This window comes from Ursus maritimus, unplaced genomic scaffold, assembly GCF_017311325.1.
Source record: "Ursus maritimus isolate PB19 unplaced genomic scaffold, ASM1731132v1 scaffold_14, whole genome shotgun sequence".
NCBI lineage: Eukaryota > Metazoa > Chordata > Mammalia > Carnivora > Ursidae > Ursus > Ursus maritimus.
The window spans coordinates 56,596,616-56,602,365 of record NW_024423786.1 but is presented as its reverse complement, the minus strand read 5'-3'; positions in this window follow the sequence as shown (position 1 = coordinate 56,602,365).

The window sequence follows — 5,750 nt, the reverse complement described above, 5'->3', positions numbered from 1 at the left end:
GGTCCGTCCCGAAGCGGGACCCCGGCCCGGAGCCGCCCGGGCCCCCGGGCCGCTCACTGGCGCCGCGGTCGCCGCCGCCCGCGCCTCACGGACCCCGCCGCCGCCATCTTGCTCCGAGGCCCCCGCAGGCCCCCGGGACGCCGCCGCAAGGGACCTCGGGAGCGGCTGCCCGCAGCGCGCCTGATCAGAAACGCCTGACCTCGAGGGACCGAGGCGCGTCGCGGACGCATGGACAGGGACAGACGGCCGCGGGAGGAGGGATGGAGGATGCGGGTGGCCCGATCTGCTGCCTCCAGGAGCTTCGCCGGTGCCGCCGCCCCGCCCTCCGAAGCGGCAGCGGAGCCATCTTCAGCCCGAGGCCCCGACGGCGCCTGGGCTGTCCACCGCGCGCCTGATCAGGAAAAAAAAAAAAGAATCCCTCAGGACCCAGCTGTCATTCACTTGCTTTTAATTGCCGTTTTATTAGCATGTTGCCCTGAAGTGCCCCCTGCTGGACGAGGCGAGTCTTGCGGGCGCGTCTTCCCGGTACCTCAGAACCCGGCCGAGTCACTCCTAAAACTCTCCTCCGCCCTGGCTGTCAATCAGTGAGTGCTTGTGGGCAGTCGCTCGTGTGTTCACATAACACCGGGTGCCCACCGTCTGCCAGGACCTGCCCTAGACGCTGCGTGGGACCAGACACAGGGGGGGCAAGGGGGGGCGAGGGGTGGCCAACATCTTAAGGAACAGTTATGAGAATGGGGCGCCTGGCTGGCTCAGTCGTAGAGCCTGCGACTCTTGATCCCGGGGTCGTGAGTTCGAGCTTTGGACATACAGAGTTTACTTAAAAAAAAAAAAAAATGTAAGACTGACCCACTGTATGTTGGTGGGATTATAAAATGGTGCAGCCTCTCTGGAAAGCAGTATGGCGGTTTCTCAAAAAGCTCAAAGCTCGACTACCTGACGACCCAGCAGTCCCACTTGTGGGTATGCTCAAGAATGCAAAGGGTCCTGAAGAGAGCCTTGCACAGCCCTGTTCACAGCGGCAGGATTGACAGCAGCCAGGGGGTAGGAACAACCCACACCGGTCAACGGAGGAGTGGATGCAGAGAACGTGGTAGAGCCACGTAAGGGAAGGTCATCATTCAGCCTGAAGAAGAGAGGAAGGACCCTGACACCTGCCACGACGTGGACGGACCCCGAGGACACCGGGCTCAGCGACAGCAGCCAGACCCAGAAGGACACATCCCGCAGGACCCCACTCCCGGGAGGTCCCCAGAGGCATCCCGTCCACACAGACAGAGAGGAGCTGGTGGGAGCCAGGGCTGGGGCAGGGGGTGCGGAGTCCGTGCTTCCTGGGGACAGAGTCTCCGTGTGGGGAGATGGAACGTTCTGGAGACGAGGGTGGGGGTGGCTGCAGGACTGTGTGCTTCATGCCACGGAGCTGTGCACCTAAAAATGGTTAAAAATGGAACATTTTGGGGCGCCTGGGTGGCACAGCGGTTAAGCGTCTGCCTTCGGCTCAGGGCGTGTTCCCAGCGTTATGGGATCGAGCCCCGCCATCAGGCTCCTCCGCTATGAGCCTGCTTCTTCCTCTCCCACTCCCCCTGCTTGTGTTCCCTCTCTCGCTGGCTGTCTCTATCTGTGTTAAATAAATAAATAAAATCTTAAAAAAATAATAAAAATAAAAAAAATTAAAATGGAACATTTTATGTTATGTATTTTTACCACAATTATAAGTTAATTAACTAAGAAGTGCAGTGATGGAACGCAGGTGGGATGGGGAGGGTCAGAGATGACTCTCCAGAGGACACAATCTAATTTTTTGTCAAGTCTGTCTTCTGGCTAGCCAGTGGGTCCTGAGGGCACAGACCCCTCTGTGACCCTGAGTTTGAATGTGCTCAGGGTTTGAAATCCTGAGAGTCCCTGGTTTGAAATGCGGTGTTAACAATGGCAGGATGCATGCAATATTGCAGGGGGGTTTCTAGGCGTGGGACTCTTTCTCTGATTTTTTTTTAAAGATTTTATTTATTTATTTGAGAGAGCTCACGCGCACGAGTGGGAGGAGGGGCAGAGGGAGAGGGAGAAGCAGGCTGCCCGCTGATCGTGGACACGGGGCTATATCTGAGGACCCTGAGATCATGACCTGAGCCAAAGGCACACATTTAACCAACTGAGCCACCCAGGCGCCCCAGCACGGGACTCTTTCTTGAGCAGGAATCCAGGCAAGAGACAGCTTGAGGCTACGAATGTGTGAGCATCCTTGTTGTTGAAACCAGGAGGGCAATGGGGAGCCACGGAGGGTTGGAAGCAGTGAAGGATGCAGGTGGATTTCTCCCCTTGACAGTGTCATCTCTCCCTGGGGTTTCCCACCATGGCAGCCTCACAAACCTTCCCATTCTTCAACAGTGTAGGGATTTTATTCACATCTGCCTGCATTCCACCTGCCTCAACCCAGGAATCTCAGGGTCAGGACCCAGCTGGACTCAGAATCTACAACGTGAATCTGTAAAATGGATCGACGTGAAGGAATGAATCTGCCCTCAATTCTAAAGGGGGTGCAGAAAACTACATTTAATGCCATCTGGGGTAAGGCTTTAGTGATGAAAAGAAGACATGCAGGCAGCGGCAGGTGGGAGGGGTCTCCAACAGGACATCCTGGACAGGTTCTCCCCTCTGTTTTATTCCACTCAGTGGCTTTTTTCTTCTTTATTTAGGGGAAATTCACATTAACAAAATTAATCATTTTATTTTATTTTATTTTTAGATTTTATTTTTAAGTAATCTCTACATCCCAGGTGGGGCTTGAACTCATGACCCTGAGATCAAGAGTCACATGCGCCACTGACTGAGCCAATCAGGCGCCCCCATAATTAATCATTTTAGAAGTGAAAATTCAGGGGCATTTGGTACATTCACTATTCCGTGCAACCATCACCTCTATGTAATTCCAGAATATTCTGGAGGCAAAAAGAAACCCCGTCCCCATCAGCCATCACCCCCACTCCTCCCCTTTCCCCAACCCCCGGCCCCCACGAGCCCCCTTCCCGTCCGTGGAGGAGCCTGTTCTGGACGTGTCACACACGTGGACTCACACACCGTGGGGCCTTCTGCGTCTGGTTCCCTCCCTGAGCGTCGGGGGCTCGGGGTCCGTCCCTGGGGCAGCACAGGTGGGCGCCCCGCTCCTGCTTGTGGCCGAGGGACGTGCCTGTGCGTGCATGGACCGTGTTCTGTGTGTCCGTCTGACTGTGCGGCTGTGGACGCCCGTGTTTGTTCTCAGCGTGTGTGTTCGAGCACCTGGGGTTTTTTGAGTAGGAGTTTTTCAAATGATGTAAATTGTCTATTGCTCATGTTTCAAATGTGGGGAGATGTCACAAAAAACTGCAAACCCGGCCTCTCTACGAACAGTTGGCCACCCTGGGTCCACCAGCTGGTGATTGCCACGGACCCCCGTGAGCACACAACTCCCCCTCCCAGCCGACTGCTCACCTCACCTCAGCCACCGGGCCCTTCACGCAGGGGTCCCTCAACAGCTGTCATCACCAAGAATGGAAAGGCAGGCCCCTGCGAGTGGCCTGACAAAGTATGTGAGGTGAAGCCTGCCTGGTCTCTGTCCACGCTCACGGGCCTTGGGCGTCCATTTAGCAAATATTTACCAAGCACCTATCACGTGCCAGACGCAGTGCTAGAGACACCGGCGAACAGGGGAAAGATCCCTTCCCTGGTGGAGGCGGTGCTCTAGGTGGGGAAGACAGGCGATAGGAAATAAGGAAATGATAGCATGATCTAAGTGCTGGGGTGGGGGAGAGGAGAACAGGGTATGCGACTGAGAAAAGAGGTGGTCCATGTGGTCTTCTGAGGAAGGTGGGATTTGAGCAGTTCTGAAGAAGGTAAAGAGGGGGAAGGGCATTTCAGGCAGAGAGCACAGTCTGTGCAAAGGCCCTGGGGCAGCACTCAGTAGGCATGTTGGAGGAACAGAGAGAAGGTCCGTGTGGCTGCAGCAGAGTGGGCAAGGGGGAGAGAGGGAAGAATGGAGGGCAGGGAAGGGATGGGGGCAGGTCATGCAGGGCCTTGGGGACATTGGTGAAGACGTGGGCTTTACCCCCAGGGAGGTGGGAGCCCCAGAGGGCTGTAAGCGCAAGAGGGCGGGACCTGACTCAGCTACCGAGTGGCTACCGAGGGGAGAACGGACTGTGGGGTGACGGTGGGAGTGAGGGACCGCAGGGACCAGAGTGGAGGGGACTGGCCCGGTCCAGGTGGGCGATGATGGGGTGGATTAAGTGAAAACACAGGACGGGGTGCAAATGGGCCGATTTGGGATATGCTTTGAAGACAGAATTCCAGGGAGATTTCCGGAAGAAATGGCTGTGGGTAGAGACAGAGTCAAGGTCAAGGGTGACCCCAAGGATTTTGGCCTGCGCACCTGAAAAGATGGAAGTCCCCGTGCTTGAAGGGGGATGGAACCGGGCAGCCTAGCGGTGGGAGTTGGCACAATGAGGTCCGACGGGCGCTGGCCCAGGGAGTGTCGTCGGCACATGAGGGGATGTGAGCAGACAAGGAGCACAGCGAGAGGGGGCCTGAGCCCGTAGTGGTGGGGATCCGGGAGGGTCAGGGGTCCCCGAGGCCGCATGACCAGGAAGCGTCCAGAAGGCAGGAGGGGACATCTTTGAGCTGTCCAGAGCACGTGGGATGGTGTCCAAGAGAGACTGGCGGGAGGAGCTGCGTGCGTGGACCCGGAATTCCCGGGACTCTGCCCAAAGGGGCAGAAAACGCAGCTGGAGCCGGAGTGGGACAGTGGGACAGGGGTCCAAGGAGCGATGTTTGCGGGCCTGCGGGGCAGAAGCCAGAAGAAAGGGGACAAAGTGAAGCAGGGATTAGGGGGATGCAACAGGGAGGCCGTCCTCGAGTAAGGGCGACGGGCTCCTGCCCAGCTTGTGGGCGATCTGCGCGGCGGCGGGGGCAGGACCCCGGGGAGGGCTCGGTGGGAGCCAAGGTGCAATGCCACGGACGGCCACCAGATGGCGAGGCCTTCGCCTTCCCGGGGGCGGAATCAGGGGAGCCCCGGGGGAGGGTCTGCGCGCCTCCACCGGAGCCACACCCGCCTTCGGGGCGCTGGAGACCGCGGGAATCTGGGCGTCTATTTCCTAGGAAAGGGGTTCAAGACCCTCGTCAGCTTCTCAATGCTCCCGGGGCCTCTGAGCCCTCCTCCCCGAGGGGCTCCCCCGCCCAGTCCCCTGCAATCGGGAGCTGGCATACGGCAGGCGTGCAATACGTGAGCAGACCCGCTGGGCACGCGAGCTGGCGCGGGGCGGGGTGGAGACAGCGGGGGTCCGGGGACCCTCTGGGGAGGAGCGCTGTCACACCCACCAGCAGCCCCAGGGGCACAGGCTCCTCCAGCTCCTGGCGCCGGAAGAGGGCGGGCGCTGGACGCCCCCGGGCGCCGTGTCACCGCGCCTCGGTTGCCGGGTAACGGAGCGAGTGGGAGGGGGGGCGCAGCTGCGTGAGGCGTAGGTGTCGCGGGGCAGCAGCCCCCTCCCCAGGCCTTAGGGCTGAGGGAGCGTTATGTCGTGTCCCAGCCAGTGGGTCCAGGGTCCCCAGCAGAAGGCTGGTGACCTGGGGGCTACGCTGTTGATTGGGACGCGGGGACTCAGCTCACCGGCTGAAGACCAGAGGTGGGAAAAACCACGCAGGCACCACAGTCGGGTTTAAAAAAGGGCTTGTTTAATTAAATACAAGGAAGAGGCCAGGCAGGACGGGGGGGGGGGGGGGGGGGG